General features: G+C 40.5%; 1 protein-coding gene and 1 long non-coding RNA gene across 2 annotated transcripts in view; one reads left to right on the top strand and one right to left on the bottom strand.

The window, feature by feature from the left end:
• Window positions 1-14,319, top strand: part of LOC145433781 (uncharacterized) — a 358,802-nt gene that overhangs the window by 70,172 nt on the left and 274,311 nt on the right. The gene's annotated exons all lie outside the window — the stretch shown is intronic.
• Window positions 601-12,820, bottom strand: LOC145452280 (uncharacterized). The gene is made up of 2 exons (XR_013919294.1): window positions 8,119-12,820; window positions 601-6,909 (listed from the first exon to the last, which is right to left on the bottom strand). It is a non-coding gene; the product is annotated as an uncharacterized LOC145452280 (long non-coding RNA).

Below are 14,319 nucleotides of genomic sequence, written 5' to 3'. Positions count from 1 at the left end.
TCCAATAAGCTCACACAAAGTATAGTGTCATGGTCAAGCTTTATATTTGTATTCACTGATGATGGATCCCTTCTGAAACGGGGAATTCGTTCACTACTTGCATAAGCGTCTTTGCTTTCCCTCGATGAAAACACGGTATGTTGGCTACAGCCGTTTCCTTCACAGCAAAGCAGTCATGCTGTAGAAGTTTATGTGAAGCAGCTGTTGATTGTTCATCATGTATTTCGTACCTTAACATGTCCTGAATTAATCTTGAATCATCATCTGCCAACCTACCAACAACACGATTTCAGAATCCCCACCGGTAGCAGACTCCTTGAGCACATAATCAGCAAGTTGTTGCTGTAGTGATCATTGAAGCATAGCCAATTAGCCAATCAGGAGCCGTGGTTATTTGATTACTAGTCTTCTCGCGGTTCTATGGTCGGTGGCACGCCCATTCTTGGGCAGCTACTTTAAAACGCTTTGGCCGAAATCTTAACGGCTTTCCCGTGAGCTTCTTTTGGGCTCATTGTTATTTTTTATCAATAATCTATGGAATGAGACACAATCACGGGGTATTTTTAAGATTTTCCAAATTTTGGACAACCCTAATGTGCATGAGGGGTCGACGAGGGTCGGTGGCGGTCTGAAATGGGTACGCAAAGACAAAAAGGTCGAGAACCACTGATCTAATAGGAATGCATCTCTTTTTCTTAGACGGATCAAGTGCTTACATGATGCAGTGCTCACCATTACGAACTTTCGTGTATAATTTAAATCGAATGGATATAGTTTATGATTTTAAATTCTCACGGACATGTAACCTAGTGGTGTATTGTACCATATCAACTTGTTTCAACATCTCAAGGCTTCATATTCGATCCTCTATTTTGGCTGATAATAACAGACTGTAGAGCCGAGGTCTCAAACACCCGGCCCGCGAGAGCATTTTGTGCGGCCCTTAACGGCATTTTGGAATTTCAAGTATTCGACATTATATGCCAGTGCCACATATCTTTTTTAGATATAATAACTTGAAGTTCACCCAAACACTGCTATAAAAACACTGAAATCTCGACAAACTACACTATCACATCACTTTTAAAAGCTACCATGTGGTAGAGGATCAGCTGTTACGTCACATTTCTAGTTCACGATGATAAAGCATGGTCCGTTGATGATTCGTGACTGAAAATTGTGATTTGGTTTTGTGCGATCTTTCGTAAAATTACTCCATTTCGGATTGACTGGGTGATTAAATAAAAATTACCCGAGTTGAGTCGAATCAAACGTTAAAATCGGAGAAGGACTTGCGACTCGGAACCGTGATTTGGCAATCCTACGGACGCAACAATCTATGAAACTGTCATAGGGAATAGTAATATATCAAAAGGTCATATAGCTTGCGTTGCGTAGGGTGTATATAGCTATCTAATCATGTCAGTATGGCAATCATCGGCATTATGTGACTCCCGCGACGTGTAGTGTGTTACATGCTTGGTGTTTTCCGATGTCTTTATCCATGTTATTATCGGTGGCAAGTAAGGTTGTAGTACGCTTCACAGCTGTAACAGCAATGAATTCATCTACGATTGGACATTTCTATTACATGGGTTCTTACACATCATGGGTTACGAGATGCATTGTGGAATTAGGCCTATATTCAACTGAACAAATAAGGCCCGGCATAAAAACAATTTTATTCAAATATTTGAAAATATGATTTTTTCCGTGTCAAGCGTGAATAACACAATAGTAAATTACATTTTCATGAAATTTGTGGAATGCCTGTCTTCAAGCTCCCGTCAAACAAGGCCTACTTGGAAATTCTGCGTTGAACATCCCTAGTATTGGTGGTGCGGCCCGCGGCGTCATCAAAACCAAGAAATTGGCCCGCGAGCCAGGGCTTTGGAGCCGGAGCCGGAGCCCAGAGCCGGAGCCGTGCATTTTCACCGGAGCTAGAGCCGGAGCTCTATATAAAATTCAGCCGGAGCCGGAGCTGGAGCCCGTTATTTGAGGAGTAGCTCCGGCTCCGACCTATTTTCAAAGATGCCATTATGTATATGCAACAACCACATCTGCTGATTTATCATAATTGAACACCAGGCCTGAATTTTAATGTTGAATGAATCCGAAATAAATGTTTTGTGTTTTGTTTTGTCTTTCTCCCGTAATTGCGAATACAGTTAGACTCAATCGGGTAAATAAGGCGTTTTTTTTTAATTTTCGGTAGGAGGTAGGCTACCAAGCAAGAAACTGTGTGACAATTAAACACGCGCAGCATGAAGACAAATTTCGCTACTTTTTTCGTTCATTGTAATGTACGATGATTTACTGAAAATGTGACTGGACCCTGGATCTGCCAATGCGTCGGAAGTCGGAACTGATATTTTAGTCAGCAACATCCCAAGTGTCGCCGCCAGAATTGTAATTTTTGGTTGGCATTGCAAGTTCAAAATCTGAGCAATTCATTTTCGATAATATAATAGGAAATTACCGCGCACGCCACGCAAAACCTCTCGCGGGCCACATTTGGCCCGCGGGTTGGCCACCCCTGATATAGACAGGCCAATTCGATAATTTCAGAGCCGGAGCCGGAGCATTGATAATAATGCGGCTCCGGAGCTGGAGCCGGAGCTAATGTATGGTAGAAGAGAGCTCCGGAGCCGGAGCTGGAGCAGTTTAAATTTACGGCTGCTCCAAAGCCCTGCCGCGAGCACATTTGAGTTTGAGACCTCTGCTGTAGAGCATGTGGCAAAACAGTTACTCTCGTATTATTCATCTGTTCCGCGTGTTGGTGAGCGATACAATGCCTCTTTGTATGTATAGTTTACAATATACCGTAATTTTCCATGTATAATGCTCAAAATTTTACCGATTTTTTGCCCTCAAATAGGGGGGTGATATTATACATGGGTACAACAAGCCTTGAAAAAAAATCGCTAAGTCAAAAATTGAAATCACACTCTTCTTCATGTTTGTTTAAATCGCGCATCACCTCTAGCCATTGGGCATCGTAATTCGTATTATAGAGTGTAACGCGCTGTCAAATAGAGAAGCCTGCTGCCAATTAACGAAAAGCGCGTTTTTAATTAACGAGTGTCGTCTGCAAAACACGCGATCTCTTGCTGAGTTGGTTTTCCGTTTTTACGCCAGCGAAATTAGGTCGCTGATTGCTACAAGCGTGCGCGGCAATCCTTGTTAATTTATCGCGTCAACGACAGGCCTTAACAATCACATACACAAGAGACCATGTGCGCAAGATATAATCGCTTGTGTAATCAGTCGCATCTCCAACAGGACTGGTGCACCCGACAGAACCGTTGGACTGAGCAATCGCATCTGTAATTGTAATAAATAGGCCACGTGCGCAAGATGTCGTATGTCGCTAGCCTGAGCTATCGCGTCGCCGACCTCACAGGCTTTGGCTACTATCTACTCTCGTTTGGAGACGATGCCGTCAATTGTATTATGATTAGCGATCATCATGTCATAATTGTTCGACATTGACATAGCAAAACAGAACAACATCGAATACTAAACTGCAACTATTCTTGTACTCATGTACTGCGAATGCAGGGTGCGTTCTATACATGGTTACAGGATTTTTCCCAGAATAAACACTTCATTTTAAGGGTGCGTATTATACATGGGGGCGCACTATATTCGGAAAATTACGGTATTCGTTATTTGATTTAAGATGAATGGTCATTTTGGTCAATTAATCTGTTTTTCACACATTCAGGAAAATGTAATGACTTTACATCAGCACTCATAGTTCGAAAATTTAATTCGACTTGAATCATGACACGAGTCGTGAGTTGACTTGACTCGAGTAACCTCCAAAAACGAGGGACTTGAATTGACTCGGGTCACCTTCGAAAATCGATTGACCTGACTTGACTCGACTCAATATTTGCAATGACTCAAGGTGACTCGAGCATAGAGACTTGATCCCAACACTGGCTCAAATACAGATTCTAATCTAATCTGTGAATGTTTGTATGCTCTCATTTTATTTCTTATCTGCCGTCTGGTTCTATTGAAAATGCTTCAGGAGAACATTATCGTGTAAATCGGGCAAGCTTGCTGGACACATATTTCCATGAGTATGACAATGAGCTCTGATTTGATATGAGATTAAATTGATTCAACTACAAAGTTTTTACAAATTCACTATCAGTAAGTCTAAGTCTAATCTAATTTTGAAATTTGAAAAATGTGTAGCTAGCTAGCTAACTTTAAAAAAGCCGAGAGTTTTCTAGTTGTCCAAGTCTGCCCTAAACCCATTACAAACACAATAAATTTTAACATGTTCGCCGGAAATTCTTATTGGTGAAGGTAATATTGTTGTGAATAGAAAAGGACCCAAAAGTGGTGCATGGATCCCGACACTGGCTACAATTGACAGCTGATCTAGACTTTAAGATTTTAGTACACACAGTTCACACTACACAGAGGGGACACTGCCTGAGAATCCTAGTTTCCAAATTGGTTCAGACATCATTTCATTTTGAACTTTGGCAATCACAACGAGATGGAAGAACTTTGTATGGCATTTTACCATATTTATGAAAATAGTTAATGAAATGCTATGCGGGACCCAAATTTGATTTTTGGTTTCATAAGATCTAGTTAACTCTGCAACTGTGCAGTAATACAGTCTCATGAACCCACTCAATACAGTTTTAATACAGAATTATTATTCCTCATAATCCAACATTTCCTACCATACTACTTCTAGGCCTATGGGTTGGAATTGAGGCATATGCATGCATCATTCAATATTATTTGTTGACAAGACAACCTAATAATTTCATGTGGTACAGTTTCAATAAAATTTTCGATTGTAGTCAAAAATCAATAATTTTCTACCTTAATAAGATTTTTAACAACTTGGCAATTTCTTCGACTAGCCAGTAAATCACAAAAGTCATTCTTGAACAACCACACCAGTCAGTCCAGTATACACAATCACACATACCTAATAATATAAAACTGTAGTACAATAAAGAACGTTGGCAGTATCTTAAATGTATGTAGGTATATCTTCTAGAACAGTAGTTCTTCCACTTCTTAAGACACACCTCCTAGGTCAACATTTAAAATCTTCACCACCCAATTATCATCAACTCAAATGGCAAGGTATTTTAAAAGCTACAGCTATTTATAGCAGTGATTCTTGACCTTTTCTAAGTGGCGAGCCCATACGATAATCTGCAAGCATTCAGCAAACCACGAAATTTCGACTAGTCAATAAAAAAATCTATTACATTACACAACTGATGCATCACTATAGAATACTAATTCCAAGAATCAGCAGTGCATAAACAACAACGTCAAAATTACAGAACCATTATTAGATGATTTTCACAAGAAACGAAAAATATTTATGAATATTTACCGTGACTTCTGCAGCTACTCCTGAGACTGGCCCAGCGTGACCCCGGGGAGTGGGGTTCATGTGATTAAAAAATAAAATTTACATGGGACTGCGCCTATGAACTTGCAAGGAAAATCCCGCCAAGATCAACAAACATAGTTCAGGCTCTTGAATATCTAGTCGAGAATATCATTTAACGTCGGCATACAGATATTTCAGTATTTTGTTCCTTCTACAAACTAACCTGAGCTAATTTTAAACCTGTCCACACACAATTCGATATTAGCAACTCTTCGCAGGTTTTACGGCACCTGTACTAAAGCCAATTTAGGTTTACTCTCAGACTTGGACATTTCTTGACGGACATGAAAATTTAATTACAAACGCTGTTCATCAGGAGTAGGCCTAATTAAAATGTGCTATGTAATATGAATGGCATTATACAAAAGGTGTCCTCATTGAGGGCCTCACGTTGCTTCAATGTGTATTTTCCAGAAAATGTCTTAGCATATAGCAGGCAGACTTGGACAAATAGATTTTCAGCTTTTGGAAATTCATGAAAACTCGAATTAAGCTCACTTCATATCAGAGTCCATTCTCATAAACATAGGAATAGCAAATGTCTGTACGGCAAGCTTCACTCGTTACACATTGCACTGGATAATGTAGGCCTACTATACCTGAAGCATTTCCAGGAAAATCAGACAGTAAATTATAATAACGACATATTGCAAAAATTAGATTAGTATTGGATTACTATTACTGGCATGTCACTCTAATTAAACTGATGAAACAACCAGAACTATCTCGACGTTCAAGTCTGTTAACAGCTACAGACATTTACCAGTTACGCTCAAGTCAGTGAAATTTTCTGTTTGGTCCTTGGTTGAGTCATCGGAAAGTCCTGACTTGAGTCTGACTCGAGTCATGACTCAAGTTATTACATTCTTGGCAAGAACATCACCAAATAAAACAAGGGCAACACAATTTACATTATTAGAGGACAACACGTTCTCTACTTCTGATTCAAGTTTCAGTTAATCGGCAGCTAATTTTCTTTTAAATGCGTAACGAGAACTATAACTGGACGCTATTCAAAATCATGAACTAGAATTAGAACTACTTGAAAATTAGAACAACAAGGAAGTTTTTACAGCCATACCTATGTTATCTGACTTTGTGTAATGTTGTGGACTGATCAAAATGTCACCGAACGCCATACCTATGTTATCTGACTTTGTGTAATATTGTGGACTGATCAAAACGTCACCGAAACGCCATTTCCACTAATGTACACAGTTTTGCACTACCGACTTATGCTTCGTGTGCTGCGATATTAAGATTAAAGTTTCCAATCCTTACACATTTACGAATATTATCGAAACTATACTTTCTGTTGATATACAAGGTTTCAGTGACAAGGATTATATGATTTCGGTACCTGAATAAGCCATATTTCTGATTATCCGACTCAAGTTTTTAGACTTAAAACTCGGTTTAGATTCAAGTACAATGCTCAAATCATGGTGTCCAGCAAGTCAGTACTGTACGGTACCGCTTTTCATATGATCGTTGTAGCACCGCAATAATTTCCAACGGCATCAATAGAATTTTTGCCTTCGTGAGGCATGGTTAACACTACAACTATGTGGTAATACAAGCTCATGAACTTATCCAAGCCTGTTTTAATAATAGCGTATAATGTTGTAGGCGGGCTACTATTTTTTGTTGAATCAAAAATTTGCCATGGTCAATAGGGTGGAGTGAAAATGACTTTTTTTTCAAATCAAAAAAGACCTTCCTCAATCCTGACAAATGACCTAAAACTTCAATTAAAAGTGACTTCAGGGTGTTGCCCCCATTTTCCAGCCGGCAACCCCCCAATTTCTGCGCGTGGGGGGTGAAATGGCCTATCTCGGCAACCGCTGGTCGTAGAGTCATGATATATAGCTCAAAATCTGCGGATATGGGCCCAATATTTGGTATTGCCACTGTGTTACTTTACTTAAAAAAACTAATGACAGATCACAACTGGCCATAACTCATTTTGTGTTCACAATAGAGAAAACTTTCTTCAGAAGACCGATAGAAACATGATGCTTCCGCAGATTTTGAGCTATATATATATCATGACTCTACGACCAGCGGTTGCCGAGATGGGCCATTTTACCCCCCCACGCGCAGAAAGTGGGGGGTTGCCGGCTGGAAAATGGGGGGCACACCCTGAAGTCACTTTTAATTGAAGTTTTAGGTCATTTGTCAGGATTGAGGAAGGCCTTTTTTGATTTGAAAAAAAAATGTCATTTTCACTCCACCCTAATGGTCAATAGTGAAGCATTCCACCTCTCTCTTACCATCAACGAGAAAACAGAAATAAAAACATTTGGAAAGTATCAACTGTTTCAAGCAGAATTTTAACCTAACCGTGACGAAAATCTGCAAGTTATCGACGAACCCCAAATTTTTGCCTATTTTGCATAGGATGTTATCGAAACTGTGGTGATGTTGGTGCTTTTCGAAAGATGTTGTCCATGACGATGTGAGTCAAGTGATATGTTTAACCGTAAGGTCACAAATACTTTTTAAATTAGAAACGCTGTAGATTAAAAGGTAGCTTAGTGCCTGGATGAGTTGAGTCATTCGCAGTCAGTAGGACTGAGCAGAAGTGAGTAACTGAGTGATTCAATTTTGAATAAGTATTGGGCTTGGGGTTTATGTGGTTGTTCGAGTATGACTAATTGTGACGACATAACAATATGAAATGTGCAAAGTTTAAATATGAGCTGCTCATGCGGCCACAACGAGCATAATTCTTCGTGCGACATTGACAATGCTGTCGGTTGTTGATGACAACTTCACAGAAATGTCATTTCAACTAACATTGTGTAGCTTTGTACTACCGTAATTTTCCGAACATACTGCGCCCCCATGTATAATACGCACCCTTAAGAAGTGTATATTCTGGGGAAAAAACCTGCCCCCATGTATAGTACGCACCATGCATTAGCAATACATGAATAGTTGTTTTAGTATTCCATGTCATTCTGTTTTGCGATGTCACTGTTCAACAATCATGACATAACCATCGCTGATCATAATACAATTACCAGCATTGTCTCTAAACCAGAGTAGATAGTAGCCCAAGCCTGTGAGGTCGGCGACGCGTTAGTTCCGGCCAGCGACACAAGACATCTTGCGCACGAGAAGTATTACAATTACAGACGCGATTGCTCAGGCCAACGGTTATGTCGGGCGCACCACTCCTGTTGGAGATGCGAATGATTACGCAAGCGACTTGCATATTGCATACAGCTTGGCTTAATAACAAAATACTGTATCCACCAAGCTCTCTGCTCATTCCAAAATATCTCCGAGTAAAAATTAACAGCTAGACTTGGACAGCTAGCAAATTTTCAGCTTCTCCAAAATAGACTAGAAATAGGCCATAGCTATCCTATAGATATGGTTGCCGGAGAACCAGGCCCTTGGGGAACCCGGCCCTACCAACTCGGCCCTCGGAGAACCCGGCCCTCTGTGAATTCCTCGGGAAATTTTGAAATTAAGTGTATTCACAAGTATTAACATGAATTAATAAAGTAATAATGTTATTATCAACTGATTTGTCGGTCTTGTAAGGAGGTCAGGGCATGTGTAGGTCACGCAGTCACGGAGTGATCAGATCACGATTGCGTGGTCGGCTCATTGTTGAATTGACTTGGCGAGGGGCGGACGTGCGACGTTCGACATCCTCGTACCTGTTCATGACATCCCATTGGGTCTTATCGCATTGTATATTGTGTGTGACTTGTTCAGACGAAAAATAGATCCCAACGATTGTTATTGCTCACATATCAACCACGCGTGGTCTGCTCGTTATCGCAACTGTAGGTTGAGGTGGGGTGTTAGGGTTGGGTAGGGTAGGGTAGGGGGGAGACATTGGGGTTCGGGGAGTGGGACATTGGGTTCGGGTAGGATACTAGGGTTGGGGGAGGTGGGATATCAGGGTTGGTGGAGGTGGGATATTAAGGTTAGGGTAGGATATTAGGGTTGCCGGAGGTGGGATATTAGGGGTAGGGTTAGGGTTGCCGGGGGTGGTATATTAGGGGTAGGGTTAGGATATTAGGGTTGCCGGAGGTGGGATATTAGGATTGCCTGTGAATACAAAATTTCCCGAGGGCCGGGTACACATTTAATGCATTTTTAATTCAAAATTGTTCGAGGGCCGCATTCACCGAGGTCCAGAGTAGTCGAAAAACACCGTGAATACCACAACTAGTAGACCACGCGTGCTTCATATACAAAATTTCCCCAGGGCCGGGTTCTCCAAGGACCGGGTTCTCCGAGGGCCGAGTTGGTAGGGCCGGGTTCTCCAAGGGCCGGGTTCTCTGGTAATCGCGATACCATGTCTTGAAATAGAACTAGGCTATAGCAGGCAGCTTTTTTGGTACTTATTCGGTATCCCCATGATCACCATCTTTTAGTGTTCCCGATAAACAGATACAGCGCAGTTGGTTTCGATGTGAAGCACAATCATTTTTATATATTCATGGGGAACATTAAAAGATGAGGATCATGGAGAACACTGGTCGCTGAGTGGAGAATACCGAAGAAGTGCCGCTTTTTTCCAGAATTGGCCTAGAATTCGATTTTTTAGCTTTTTCGAATTAGATAATCATTGGAGTGTAAGCTAAACAGGTTTTTCAAAATTATATTCAAAGAATTAGAATTACTAAATTTTCGAAAAACTGAATAGTTCAGTTCATATCAAATCAAACTTCATTCTGATAAGCATGATTGCGGCAAATGTCTGTAAACAGAACTCAGTTCGTTTCTCACTGTACGGTTCTCCTGTAGCATTTTCAGGAAATTGGATTAGAATTAAAATGAGAGCATGGACACATTACACAAATTAGATTAGAATTCGATTAATGACATTACCGTCTCATTAGTCTAGACAACTAGAATGATCTAGTTGGCCCAGTCTGCTGTAGCGCTAAAGCCGCTAATAAACAAGCAGTCACCCAAGTAAGCCAACCTCATGATCCGATGTTAAGACTTGCAGTGAGCTCAGTTGCATTCCAATTCATCATTCCTACATGAATGGTCTTGTCAGCGTGAAAAATAGTATCATCAAATGGTAATAGCTTGCATAATTATACAGATTCACAACGGGGAGTTGATTGCGTTTTAAGAAAAATTCTGCTTGCAATAATAGCTGATTGTGTTACTTGCAACAAGTTCAATCACCGGCGTATCGCAGTAATGATATAACTCTTGTTATCAGAGGGTGTACGGTTACAGTATTTGAAAAAATCATCTCTCACTACTTGACATAATTATTGCGATTGATGCTCGATTCAGAGTTCAGTACCCGAATCATTGTGACCAACCGCACTGGTGACATTAGCTGCAACAACATCACGCAATAGAACACTGGTCTGGGCTCACTGGGTAACTCCACAATTTTCCATTTAAAAATCACAACACATGTTTCTAGGTCAGAACTACACTCCAAAAAAAAATAGACAAATTTGATCTCAATGTCTCAAATCGATTTTTTACAAAAAAAAAAGTCTTAACGACCAATTAGTCTTACCAACTACTATATGTTTCAAAAGTAAGACACAAATTGATCGAAAATAGCAGCAGCGCTTAGGGGGCATCCTTCTCAATGTTAGGGTCTGAGCGAAGGGAAGCATGAGACCAGAATTTGCAGTGTTGGGATGATACTTTACTAAGGAGTTTACAAGATATTCACTAGATATAGTTATCAAGGTACATACCAATTACTACTACATGTACTATTCAGATCAATATATAAATGGTTGTCTGAGTCGAAAATAGCATTTATGGTGAGTGGGTAAAATGAGACGAAAAATATTGCTCGATTCGTCTTAAAAACAAGACCAAAAAAACTGAAGCATCAAAAATGATCTCGATAAGCTAGCTGTGTCTGTGAAGTCCTTAGAAAAGTATTTTCCCATGGTCTCTCTCACTCTCCCCCTTCACTCAGAACCGAACATTGAAAAGGATGCCTCCAAAGCAGTGCTTCTCGATCAAGTTGGGTCTTACTTTTGAGACGGAATGTACTTGATAACACTAATTGGTATTCAAGACTTTTTTTGCTAAAAAACGTTTTGAGACAGAATGCACTTGGTAAGACTAATTGGTTTTGAGACTTCTTTTTCTAAAAAATCGATTTGGGACCAAATTTGTCTAATTTTATGCTCTTGGCTTGGCCCATGTCAACTTTCTGGTCTCAATTTTAAGACCACAAATCATGTCGTTTCTTGATTAGCGAAATTTGTCTTAAAAACAAGACCAAAATACTGACACATCAAAAACTGTCTTATTAAGCACAATATGTCTTATTAGATGCATTTTATTGGTCTCATTTGAAACCAAATAATATTGACAATTATATATGGTCTTAAACAGCTGAATCAGTCTCAATTTAAAGACCCCAATTCATCAGTGAGACTGACATTGCTGCAAATAAGACGAAATCATCCTCATTTCTTAAATTTGAGACCAAATTTGTCTAATTTGTTTTTGTAGTGTAGAACTGCCCACTATTCAAAATCATTAACTAGAACTTCTTGGAAGAACAGTATCTAGCTGACCGTCAACTAACTAGATTGGTATTTGGAACAAGTCTGCGCTCTCTCTCTCTCTCTCTCTCTATGTTTCTCTCCAGGCATGCCTAGAACACATTGTTAGGTAGTGGCGAAATCAACAAATTAGCAATCAGTGTTAGGCAAGTTGCTGCAATATGTAGATGTCATTGACGAGATTCCAGAAACCTGGCAGCCAGAATAATACAAGGCATTATTATATCAATACAAAACATAACATATAGCAAGCTATCAGGACAAGCCTTACTTGTACTGACCGGCAATTTTCCAGAATACTCACGTAACAATATCTGTGCTACTGCTATTACTACGCACGCGCTTTAGTATCGCTTTCGGAAGTGCCGCATATCGATTTTACAATCCGGCACAGGATACAGACACACCTCCATCACACCCATTGACTGCGCAAAACCATAGTGTTCTAAGGTGGTGTAGTGTAGACACTAGCGATCGTTCCGCTTTGGCAGTTTGGGAAGGCTGTCGCCAAGATGCATTCTCTGCCGCTTGAGCATAGAGAAAAATCGCGTTCTAATGAGATGTAGGAAGTAAATTGGTAAGCGCGGAATGTTTTCTGTGCCTGTGCGTCATTCTTGATGATGAGTTATCAATTTATAAATTAAGATGTGCGGCCTGTTCTACAGCCTTAGCCGCTTCATGTGAGCATGGGAGAGAGAGAGAGAGTCTTTATTTTCATCGAACCAAAATACATAACAAACGGCAGTGATGGTGGTACCGAAAATATGCGTGCACAGTATTCGGTATTAGATAGGAATGATCGATAAGACCGTGAAGGTCATCTAGTCTGATCACACCAGCATCAACAGTAGGGTTGGATTATCCGGATAACGGTTAACCGGTTAACCGGTTAACCGCAGGTATTTTCACTATCTGATATCCGGATATTTTTCTGCCGGTTAACCGGATAAAAAAGAATCGTTTCTAATGCATTTTACACGTTTTAGTAAGCTTCAATAGGTCGTATTCAGTGTTAGCGCGGCCGATTAACGAGAAGCGTGTTGCCAATAGCAAGATCCGTCTGTAAACATCGCACAATGTAGTGACGCGATCTCCTGCTGAGAAGATCGTTAAATTAGGTCATTAATTGCCGCGCGCTCGGCTATCGTCTCTGGCCTGATGTATCGCGTCTTCAACAAGCCGATAGTGCCACTGGATTGAAGAATCGCATCTGCAATAGGCCATGTGCACTTGTGCAGTGTACAAACTATTCCATCGCTGGCCTGCACAATCGCATCTTCATTGGCTTGGTGCTCACGATATTATCGTTGACCTACACAATCGTATCTGCAATAGGCCTATACGAACGATATAATCGCTGGCCTAACCATCTCGGACCCAGCATGCATTGGCTCCTATCTCTCGATGGCTTGTTGACGATATGCCGTTAAGTGTATTCTAATTAGTGATTCTGAGAGTGACACCGCGAAACTGAATGACATCGAATGTTCGCAAAAATGTGCGTGCGTGCAAGCGTAATTGATTTCCGCTGATGATTAATTCGAAAAAAAAAAATCGAAACCCACTGACTTTATATCAATCCCCCTACATTTTCGGCTGGCTGCGTGCCTGATCACGTGAATTAGAGCGAGGTATCATGTCGGCATCAATTCCAGTATCAACTAGTCGTTCTTCTAGTACTCCAAACATAAGGATGGTCAAAAGGATGTAAAGCCGTTGAAGTTTCCGGGGTACGACCTGCCAACCTTTTGACTCTCTACGAAGCGCTGCTTTCTATTCAGCCCACTTCTGTGGAAGCTGAAAAAGCATTCAATGAACGTGGACTCTTTGTTACAAAATTCCGGTCCCGGCTACAGGATTCCACAATTGATGCATCTGTGCTTTAAAAAGAGGGCATTGCAGAAGCAGTGAACATTAAATTTGCGTGGTCTTTCTCGTATTCGCTCATACTGCGCGCGTAGGTAGGTACTCTACAATCTGTGTAATGATTTTGCGATCCGTTTTACATGCAGACCTAATGAAATCGATTGTCTCACTTAGTAGTTATTATCCGGTTAACCGGTTAGATAAATTCCAAAATATCCGGATATATCCGTTATCCGGATAGTGAAAATTATTGATATCCGAGCTAACCCTAATCAACAGGTACACTTGACTCAGAACAGTCTGGCCGTAAAAAAATGTTTAGTTAAGAAAGGAAAATAGAAAAGCAATTAAACAATGGTAGCAAATGATCAATGAAGCAATGTCTGGCCCTGGGCGAGGTAGGGCAACAGTGTTAGTGTAACGACAAGATGGGATCAAGTAGGGCTTTTTTGAATCTATTATGAGGCAATTCACGGA

The sequence above is a fragment of the Botryllus schlosseri genome, chromosome 1 (assembly GCF_051294905.1).
Source record: "Botryllus schlosseri isolate E-star chromosome 1, Bs_hap1, whole genome shotgun sequence".
In the NCBI taxonomy this organism is placed as follows: Eukaryota; Metazoa; Chordata; class Ascidiacea; order Stolidobranchia; family Styelidae; genus Botryllus; species Botryllus schlosseri.
This window is presented reverse-complemented; position numbering and strand designations above follow the sequence as displayed.